At 36.1% G+C, this 11,687-nt stretch overlaps 1 long non-coding RNA gene across 2 annotated transcripts; it reads right to left on the reverse strand.

The window, feature by feature from the left end:
• Positions 1 to 1,239: 1,239 nt before the first annotated feature.
• Positions 1,240 to 11,330, reverse strand: LOC140956704 (uncharacterized). 2 transcript variants are annotated; one of them, XR_012171508.1, is made up of 4 exons: positions 10,813 to 11,330; positions 10,329 to 10,725; positions 5,332 to 5,444; positions 1,240 to 1,537 (listed from the first exon to the last, which is right to left on the reverse strand). It is a non-coding gene; the product is annotated as an uncharacterized lncRNA (long non-coding RNA). The 2 variants fall into 2 exon arrangements; XR_012171507.1 differs by lacking the exon at positions 1,240 to 1,537 and having other exon boundaries at positions 5,232 to 5,444; positions 10,813 to 11,326.
• Positions 11,331 to 11,687: the final 357 nt, after the last annotated feature.

The raw sequence follows: 11,687 nt of genomic DNA on the forward strand, positions 1-11,687 counted from the left end.
TTCCATTAATTGCTGGCCTTTTTCAGAACTCAGTGGCAAATTCCATAAATTGTCTCATTTTTCCTAATAAATATTGGTCTTACAATGTATGCACTATTGCTAGTGCTTGTTGCTATTGATTGTCTCATCTGTTCCAAGTGGATGCTCCACACATCAAATATTATGAACCACACCGAAATTTCGGGATTTTAAAAATCATAAACTCTTTTTAACAATTTCAATCAAATTCAAATTATAATTTTTGTAAGGATCAGTCAGATTCACAAATGAATAAATCAAAATTATATAAAAAATATTTAAAATGTTTAAATATAATGAAATAATTTAACTTTTACGAGTAAATTGCATCAGCACCTCATAAAACTTTAAAAAAATGAAAAAAATTCTATGTAAAATTAATTGCAATTAAAAACATTTTTTTTAAAAAAAAAAATTAAGTTTAAAACCACTTATAAATGAGATAAACGTGCTTGAGTTTTTTAACACATGAGTTAATGTACTTGATAGTTAATCAATAAATGATATATTATTCTATTTTAAAAATTTAACAAGTTTTTATTTCTTTTAGGTTTTTCACAGGAGGGATGGTTGCAATTACCCCTATTTTTTCTTGTATTTTTGTTGTTTTAGTGAAAGAAGATCATAAACTTCAAATTCTCTCATGGTATGTTTACACGGTGAATTACGATATATTCCAAATTCACCTAATAATATAAACATTTAAAATATATTTTATTTCGTGTAACTAATGTGAAAATATAAATTTAAAATTTCAACGTTGAACAATAAATGTATAATCGAAATCCATTGATTTTAAATCATCTCCCCAAATATACTTGTTCGCAAGTATTTGGTACTTTTAATTTCTCCATCTCGACAGCCGTATATAGATAAATTGATCCGATATAAGTAGTATATACTTCATTTTAAATAACTTTATTTCAATTATTTTGAAAATAAAACTTGTTTTTACTAAGTTTTAGGTAAAAAGAATAAATAGAAATACTTTAGGGTTTTTAAAACATGAAAACCTGTATTACATACTATTTAGTAAATAAAGAATATATTTAAAAATAGTATCTTATTTTAAGATGGATTAAATAGGTAAATTTTCTAAAATGAAAAGAGTTTGAAACTATGAATTTCAAATCTAAGGATTTTAAATCCATTTTATTTCTTTGATGATATTAATTATGATGAATTTGAAATATATCTAAAACGAGTATCCTTTCGAATCCATTTTCAAATCAAAATTTTCTTCCAAATCAAATCATCTTGTTCAAATGCAACTAAAAAATAAATTTTAAATTTCCAATTATTGTGGTTCACGCCAAACCATTCAGTTCATAAACTAGGCCACTTTTTCAAATCCCCCGATTGTTAATGGTCCTGACCCAAAGAGACCTCTCCACCATCACCACGCCTCATTAATTCTGAGAACCCATTACTGGAACCCATATTAGTCCAAACTAACAGGATGAGCCAAGCCCATTAGACTAACCGTTGAGGAAGTGGCCTGATTTGCCAATAGACCCAGCTGAGATGAAAAAGCCCGATTTTAAATTCACGTTAGCATTTCGATAAAATATGACAAAAACCAAAGTTACATGATTAAACTAAATTTGATAAGTTAGAAAACCAAAAAAAAAAAAAATATGACACCTTAATAGGACTAAATCACTTATTCCGACATTCGACGCACCTAGATCGCACTCGTACGTTTACGTACAAATCAAGCATTTTCCAATTCAAATCGAACTCATGATTTGCACCTTCGTGGCGGGCGTGCACGAGAGAGGACCTCTTGAGCAATTATTCTTATACTTTCATAAAATGATATAAGCTCTTCTATACCAGTTTGATTTCCCTATGAGGGACAAACCCATCATTCCCTAATTTCCATTCACACATGGAAAGCTCATTAACACACAACTCAACACACACACACACACACACAAAAGGATGTTGCTAGGCTTATTATTGCAGCATGTTGTCGAGATATTAATTTATGGAAATGGTGCAAAACAAATATAGCAGCAAAATAAATACATAAATCTCAAGCGTGGGTAAACAATGACGCTCCACCATGCAAGTCGAGAGGCCTTGTCTGAGAAATAAAACCACAACCAATGTACACTCAAAAAGAAAGAATGGAATGTGCTAAAACTATACTGTAGTATGAGTGCTCAAACTCACCGTTATATATTGGATTATACTCGATAATGTTTTGTAAACTTCAAGCTCCAATTGTACATTTTGAGCGTGAGGAGATGTGTTAAATATCCCAGATCAGCTGTTTGGACGTTATCTTCCATTTGAAGTAACTTTTGAGATAGGGTTAGAATGAAGTCCTAATTTTAACACATACATTTGCAAGCATTCCAAAACACATAAGAGAGAAATGTCTTATCTATCGGTCACAAAACTCAACGTAATTCTCTTCTTTTTTGACCAAAGTTATGTGCATGTCACTCAAGCAAAAAAAAACGTTGCTTTGTTACAGCAAGTGTGCAAGAAAACACATGACTATAATTTATCTGTTTCCGCTATAAAATCCGATCCCGTATTCTCGATGCCAACTTGAAAATTCTTGTTATTATAATGATGTACATAACTATAGTCAAGACAACACAAATCTTAGAGCTTATTGATAAATTAAACAAAACTACATAGCATATATATATGTATTCCAAGGAGTTAAGATTTTGAAGTAATTTCTCCGTACCTATTAGTTAAGTAATAAGCTCTATATAAAAAGCTCGTTCGAGAAGGTGTTGGTAGGGAGGATCGAACACCTCACCATTGACCTAATACTCACTTACTCTACTAACTCGAACATCCACTTGGTCGCAATTTTGATATATTTTTTAGACATTTATCATCAAAACTTAATTGGTCATTCACTTTCGAAATCTTGTTATTCTTAATTTCCTTATAAGAAGTCCACGACATAATATTAAAAATAATTTATTAAATTTTTCCTACGTTTAGTGGAGTTTCAATCGTACTTTATCAATTTATTCAAAATTTAGACCCAACGACATAGTAACGTGAATGCCGTAAGATTGCTCGAGCTTCTCAGTACCACTATTTGACACATTTTTGGACCAACAGTGTTCTCAAACATTATTTCTCTTGCAACGAAACAGTTAGAATCGATCATTGAGACACATGTTACCAATCCAGTTAAATTGATAGATTTGATTTCCACAACTTTGAGTTAAATTGATAGATATTTTTTTAAATTCCTATTTAATGAATTAGATTATAAGCAATTTGATTTTATTTTTCAATATACCTGGAAATCAGTTACATAAGTTTTGACTTTTTTTTTCGGACTAAAGAAAAATTTATGGAGCCAACTAATAATTTATTTTGCATTGTTGTGACTCCGTTTTTGCTATACAAGTACATGCTCACAGTTGACTTTCCTAATATCAAAAGATTGAACGAGGAATTTTTCATCTATAGATGCACTATTGTTGTTGCACAAAACAATAACCACCAATGGACTTTTATAAAAATAAAATAAAAGTCGATATTTACTATGATAACATTATTATAAACAAATACAATATCAATTTATATCTTATTGAAAAGTAAATGAACATAACAAAAATATCATGTAACAGAAGCACGAGCATGGGAATAAGAACTTTCCAATTGACAATTTTGATAAGTGTAATTATGGATTGTTGTCATTTGGAAAGTTACGAGACTCATGCTTGTGCTTTTGTTACCCGATATTTTTGTGTTATTCATCCTTGTGGGAGATACAAATTGATGTTCTTTTTTAAGATAATAATGTTTTCATAGTAAACTCCGACTTTTATTTTTATAAAAAGCTTTCGAAGATGATTGTTTGGGACAACACCAATAGCTCCAACTATGGTAGAAAAATTACTCATACCAACTTTAGACACTATGAGAGTCAGTTGTGATCATGGACCTTGTATTGCCAAAATGAGGTTTACAACAATGCAAAGGAAATTTTTTATTGACCCCATAAATTCTTCTTTCAGCTTGTAACTAATTTCTAATTATACAGAAAAATAAAATCAAATTACGTATAACCATGCATTAAATAGAACATAAAAAAATCTCTATCAATTTAATTCAAAGTTGTGGAAACCAAATCTCTATCAAGTTAATTGGATTAGTAATGTGAGTCTCAATTATCAATGCTAATGGTTTCGTTGCAAGAGAATTAACATTTGAAAACACTGCTGGTCCAAAAATGGGTCAAACAGTGCCACTGAGAAGCTCGAGAGACCGTACGACATTCATGTTAGTGAGTCGCGGGGTCCAAATTTTGAACCAAAGTACCATTAAAATTCCACTAAACAGTGCAAAATATAATAAAAAAATTTATTAATATTGTGTCATATTTATAGGTATTGCAAGAGCCAACTACCTTATTGAAGATGAATTTCAGTTAACAAAGTTTCCTTTGGATGATGATTTGATGCCAGATTTACATTTATTCATATACAATCTTGGTACTTGTTTTCGTAAGAATTCATGCTAGTATAAGGGTAATACTCTAATGCTAGATCCAAAGATCTAAAATTGATTTGGACATGTGGGGCTCAAGTACAGTGAGATCCCTTCACATAGCTTTGGTATCAATCGTCTATGCTCGCCCAATTATATCGCGACCCGAGCAAATGGTCCATGGTCAGGGTGGGATTCCTATAATGACATAGGAGAGCTGGGCTCTAACAATTAGACCAGATGCCTGGACGGAGAGTGCTCGGCAAGAGACCCTCTTGTTGCCCGGAGAGGTTGGCTAATTAAGTGCTCCGTAGAGGAGAGTCCATGGTTCTCGAAGAACTGCAGCATTATTCTCATCCTAGACAAGAGCTTATGGTCGATTTTGACGACATGCCCAAAGGAAGAGCAAGGCCGGGCCGAATATTGGGGGTTTCAAAATAATAAAATATACACACACTATGTAGCGTGAATTAGAAATTTGAATAATTGGTTTAACACAAAAATATATCTATATATATACATATATACCAATTAAAATTTGAATAACTGGTTTAACACAAAACTTTTGTGAGACCGATCTCTTATTTGAGTCATACGTGAAAAAAAATTACAGGTTTAACATCTCACGAGATTCTTACTGTTGATTTAATATGATTAGTCAATTTATTTAGATAAACTTAATTTACGATAACCTAGAATCTTTGACACTTATATCGAAATGATTGTTATGATAAACCCAAATTTTAAGTATATTTTGTTATAATTAAAAATGTAAAGATTGTTAAGTAGTAAATGATAATGAATGAGACATAAAAAGTGAAAATGATTATTTGTAACCTGAGAAGGGAGAACAATATCGATGCGGGAGTGTTTGTCAACCCAACCGAACTCATTAATGGTGTCTCCAGCTCTCCTTGATGCTTTGCGTATGTCGCACCCCCTGGCAATTCCTACAAACACGTATATATTGTTGGTCCCATTTGCGGAATTTGAGATAATAAAACCCGAAAATAAAGAATAAACTGGACACCGAGATTTACATGGAAAACCCCTAAAAATTATTAGGGTAAAAACCACGGGCAAGATGAAAAGAATTTCCACTATAATATTTTGTGGTGTACAACTCACTCACTGTGTTTCCAAAGTGAACACACACTCTATTAATACAGGAGAACAAACACCTCACAAATATTATAGAATGTTATAAGATATGAGAAAACTCGAAGAAGGGATGATTTCAAAATGAAGGGGGAGCTCTATTTATAGAGCCTCCTGACCGTGTGAATACGCGTTAAAAACGCGTATAAAATTTCTCTTCAAATTTTCCTGCGGCCAAACCTCACGTTTTTATTTCAGCTGCTTTCTTTGATTTGGTCCCCCCTTTCCCACTTGTACCGACATTTCTCCCACTTGGAGATTTGATTGAGAATCAAACACATCTTCACACATCCTTTCAATCTTGTCATTCCCTGCTGCTTACGTTTCTGCTAGACCACTTGAGGATCTACACCACTCAAACTTATCAGTGTTCACTGGCTTGGTCAGAAAATCAGCTATGTTATCCTTTGTATGAATCTTCTGCATATCCACACTTCCTTCTTCTACTACTTCCCGCACAAAGTGAAATTGAACTCCAATGTGTTTCGTCCTGGAATGAAAGGCTGGATTCCTTGCGATGTGCAAGGCACTCTGACTGTCACAAAACAAAGGAACATTCTCTTGTTTGTGCCCGATCTCCTCCAATAACCTTTTAGTTCATATTGCCTCCTTGCAACCTTGAGTAGCTGCCATGTATTCTGCCTCTGTTGTAGATAATGCCACAACTGTCTGCAGTTTTGAAACCCAGCTTACTGCTCCCCTCGCAAGTGTAAACACATAACCAGTAGTATATTTCTTCTTATCAGGATCACCTGCATAATCTGAATCGACATAACCCTGAGTGTAAAATCCGATCCTCCATAACATAATGCAGCATTCGAGGTACCCTTAATGTATCTAAGGATCCTCTTAACAGTGCTCCAATGCTCTCGTCTAGGATTCGCCATATACCGACTAACTGCTCCCACTGCTTGAGCAATGTCCGGTCTTGTACAGATCATGGCGAACATCAAACTCCCCACTGCTGATTCATATGGTACTCGAGATGCTAGATTGGTGGTAAAAGGATATGGTACTCTTAACAGTGCTCCAATGCTCTCGTCCAGGATTCACATCTAGCTGTTCTAGATATAGGTCAAACACCGCACACAATGCCAACACTACTCTGACTGTTGTAAGCCGAACCACAGGAGAAAATATCTCATTGAAGTCAATTCCTTCTTTCTGAGCATATCCTTTTACCACCAATCTAGCACGATACCGCTCCACTAGGTTATTGTCATCACGCTTGATCTTATAGACCCATCTGTTTCCAATGGCTTTCCTTCTCCGTGGTAGTATAACAAGATCCCAAGTTTTATTTCTGTCTAATGCCTCCAACTCTTCTTGCATTGCTATCATCCATAAGGATACATCCGAGCTTTGAGTAGCCTCTTGGAAACTCGATGGCTCACCATCATCTGATAATAGACAATATGCAATATTGCTTTCAGTGACATAATCTGAAAGCCAACATGGTGGTCTTCTGTCTCGAGTTGACTGCCTCACATTGGAAACCTCATACTCAACTTGTTCTTGTTCTTCGTGCTCTGGTACTGCTTCACAAGAAATTTGACCTTCATCCGTCTTATTTTCCACCTGAAATATAGTAGTTTCTGAATTCGGTGTGCCTTGGTCTCCCTTTACTTTATCTTCCTCGAAGATAACATCCCTGCTGATGACAAGCTTGTGAACAGTAGGATCCCACAAGCGAAACCTCTTTACTCCATCAGCATAACCCAAGAAGATAAATTTTCTGGATTTTGAATCCAACTTCGATCTTTCTTGCTCATTGTACAGAACATACACCGGACTTCCAAATGAATGCAAATGAGAATAATCTGTCGCCTTCCCAGTCCACATCTCCATCGGAGTCTTCAGATCACTCGCCACTGAAGGCGAACGATTGATAATATAACAAGCGGTTCTGACTGCTTCTGCCCAAAATGATTTGTCTAGACCTACAGTCCTCAACATAGCTCTTGTTCTGTCCAACAAGGTCCTGTTCATCCGCTCCGTCACGCCATTCTGTTGAGGTATGTAAGCCGTTGTGAACTGTCTTTTGATGCCTTCATGTTGACAATATGCATCAAACTCATCACTGGTATATTCTCCTCCATTGTCAGTCCTCAAACACTTGATTTTCTTTTCTGAATCAATTTCAACCCGTGCTTTGAAATCTTTGAAGATCTGAAAAACATCTGATTTCTTCTTGATTGGATACACCCAACATCTCCTAGAGAAATCATCAATGAACGAGACAAAGTATCTCGCTCCTCCTAGGGATACAACCGGTGCTTGCCAAACATCCGAATGAATCAGCTCCAATAAGCTTTTGCTCCTGGTAGTAGAAGTGCCAAACTTTAATCTGTGTTGTTTACTTGTAACGCAATGCTCACAAAAGGGTAGTGACACTTTTGTAAGTCCCGGCAACAGCTTCCGTTCTGAGAGAATTTTCAACCCCCGTTCTGACATATGCATGAGCTTTCTATGCCATAACACTGTTAATTCTTCTCCTGAACCATTTGATGCAACAGCTAGTTCCGCCTTTTTGTGTGTTTCTCCCAAAAGTACATACAGATTTGCTGCAATCTTTTCCGCCTTCATAACCACAAGCGCACCCTTCACAATTTTCATGATCCCGTTCTCGATCTGAGTTTTGCACCCGATGTCATCCAATTGCCCCAATGACAAAAGATTTTTCGTCAGTCCTTTCACATGTCGTACCTCCTGTATGGTGCGAATGGTGCCATCAAACATTTTAATTTTGATAGTATCGACCCCAGCGATTTCCAAGGCATGATCATTTCCCATGAATACAGATCCTCCTGAGACTGGTTCATAATGATCAAACCATTCTCTCCGAGACGTCATGTGCCATGTAGCTCCTGAATCCATAATCAATGTGTCACAAAATTTGTGTCTGCCTTCTGCAACAGTTGTTGCTTCGCTGAATAATATTTCACCACTGCCTGAAGTACTGGCCACATTTCCTTGAGAATTCTTCTCGATACTCGTACACTCTTTCTTGAAGTGCTCTTTACCGCCACATTTAAAGCAGTAAATATTTTTCTTCTTAATTCTCGACTTTGATCTACTTGGTCTTTGGCTCCCACTGGAGTCACGGTCCATAAATCTTCCTCTTATCATCGGTAAAGCCTCTGCCTGCTTCGATGTTAGCAACCTATCTTCCTTATTCTTGCGCCGGCTTTCTTCTCCAAGAACCGCAATTAAGACGTCATCGAATCTTAGAAAGCCCATAAGAATATTGTTGGTAATGTTGATGATAAGTTGATCATATGAATCTGGTAGACTTTGAAGTAAAAGCTCCACACGTTCATTTTCCCCTATTTTATGCCCTATGGATGTGAGTTGGCAAATAGAGTATTCAGTGTGTTGATATGGTCGGTCATCGATGAAGATTCCGCCATCCGAAGAGTATAAAGTCTTCTCTTTAGAAAAATCANCATGGAAGTGAGTTGGGCAAATAGAGTATTTAGTGTGTTGATATGGTCGGTCATCGATGAGGATTCCGCCATCCGAAGAGTATAAAGCCTTCTCTTTAGGAAAATCATGTTGTGTAGCGACTTGACCTCGTACATCTTTGTCAAAGTATCCCAGATAACTTTTGCTGTTTTTATCTCAGATATACTTGACAATACTTCGTCTGCAATAGCCAAGTGTAAATTGGCAACAGCATTATCATTCATCTCATTCCACTTTCCATCATCCGTAATCTCCACCGGTCTATCTCCAATAGCCGCCAAGCAATTCTCCTTTCTTAAAACTGCTTGTATCTTTATTTTCCACAGCATAAAATTGTTTCCGTTGAACTTTGCTATCTCGTACTTTCCCGCCATTATGTCTACAACAATTTTAGTAGACTGGACAAAATAATCCCACCTTAAATAAAAAATCTCAAAAAATCTTTTCTGATGTGGAAGATCACTCTAGGCTGCAACCACAGAGCATACTCAGAATTTTAAGAAATTTTAAACCAAGGCTCTGATACCACTTGTTGGTCCCACTTGGGGAATTTGAGATAATAAAACCCGAAAATAAAGAATAAACTGGACACCGAGATTTACATGGAAAACCCCTAAAAATTATTAGGGTAAAAACCACGGGCAAGATGAAAAGAATTTCCACTATAATATTTTGTGGTGTACAACTCACTCACTGTGTTTCCAAAGAGAACACACACTCTCTTAATACAGGAGAACAAACACCTCACAAATATTATAAAATATTATAAGATGAGAGAAAACTCGAAGAAGGGATGATTTCAAAATGAAGGGGGAGCTCTATTTATAGAGCCTCCTGACCGTGTGAATACGCGTTAAAAACGCGTATAAAATTTCTCTTCAAATTTTCCTGTGGCCAAACCTCACGTTTTTATTTCAGCTGCTTTCTTTGATTTGGTCCCCCTTTTCCCACTTGTACCGACATATATCAAATCTTTAAAACACCAAAATTTTTTATATACTCGTAGCTACCAAAGATTACTAGTATATATCAAAGAAAGTTCTACGAGGATAAAGCATATCCCTTATTTTTTTTTATTTATCTCGTAGATTAAATTTTGGATTAAACTTTGAATTTTTACTAAATAAATCTGAATATAAGAAATGTATTGTGGTCTGTTTTTTGTGTTATGATTTTTGTCAATATAGGAAAAGCAAAAGACAATGTTATACTTTCATTGCACGATTCAAAAGAAGGGTGGAGTACGCGGGATTTCCTGAACGGAAGACGATGGAGGCGGCTGTCTCTCCGGCGACGTCCGAGCCAGGGTGAGTGGCGTCAACCTTATTCGCGGTTCTCAGAGTATGCATATCCTCCGGCCTTTCGCAGCCGCTGTGGTCCGACAACGGGTCGCCCACCTAGGCACATATGACGCCGTCGTGTGCTGTGGTCTTCAGCAAGTAATCGCTGGCCCATTTCATGCGGCCACCGCATTTTTCAGCTCCCCGGCGACGCGCATGTTCCTGCCAAGTCTATGATGCTTCACGACAGCAATGTGGCGTTGAACACCATGGGGAAGCCGAATTTGGCGTTGTTTCGAGTGTTATAGTATCCTCCTGTCATATCAACCTGAATGCAATGAAGTTTCTCAGAAAAATCATCCCAATAGGTTTACAGTACATCAGTAAAAATGTTTAGAAGTGTGACGAATTTTACTCCGGCGGAGGCGTCGTCATACAAGGCGGAGTCTCAAGCCATCCTATGCGTTGGTTTTTGGGTGCCCGAGCGCTGGACTTCGAGGAAAAGGATGCTTTTTCTGAGTGTGTCGCTGTAGTGTGGCCCGCGGCGGCGGATTGGTAATGAAAGAAGAGGGGGAAGAGCGGCCGAGATTGATAGGAGATTTTCCGGGAATTGGCGAGGATTTAGAACCATTTGGTTCAGCAGACAGCACACAAATAAGAATTATAATTTATTAGGGGTTAAAGGGACCAATCGTAATCTGCAAAGTGGCGAATATTTATTGGATGGAGTGGGGATACCAATTAGTGTTGTGGTTGATAGGTCAGAGATGGTTTGACTGCTTTGAGGTGAATCCCGGTATAAGAATTAATTGTTTTTGGTTTGTTTTTTTAAAAAAATTGTCTTTAATCAGATAATTTGTTTCAGGCTCTTTGTGTCGAATTTTTTTTATTTATATATGACCGAAATTTATGATTTTGCCAAATATTTGTTAAAAAAATAATAAATTCTCGTCTTGTATTATTTATAATCTTTAAATAATATTACTGGTTCTAATCAAATTTCCTAGTTTATCGGTCCAATAGATGAATATAGTATTCCATTAATTTGCAAGTTTCTCCTAATTGGAATGGGTGACACAGTCTCACGGATTTATATCCATTAGACCCTTCGACCCGACCCATATTTATAATAAAAAGTAAAAAAAAAAATTGTCTCAAAAAATTAACACATCACATAAATTTTTGTATTTATTTATAGTTGATTTTACAGAATGCATGTAAGTTTTGCACTTTTTTAGTTTTCCAGTTCAGTGGCTAAGGTGTAGAAAAAGGAATAGTGCCAAAAATAGA

Source organism: Primulina huaijiensis, chromosome 14, assembly GCF_012295235.1.
Source record: "Primulina huaijiensis isolate GDHJ02 chromosome 14, ASM1229523v2, whole genome shotgun sequence".
Lineage (NCBI taxonomy): Eukaryota > Viridiplantae > Streptophyta > Magnoliopsida > Lamiales > Gesneriaceae > Primulina > Primulina huaijiensis.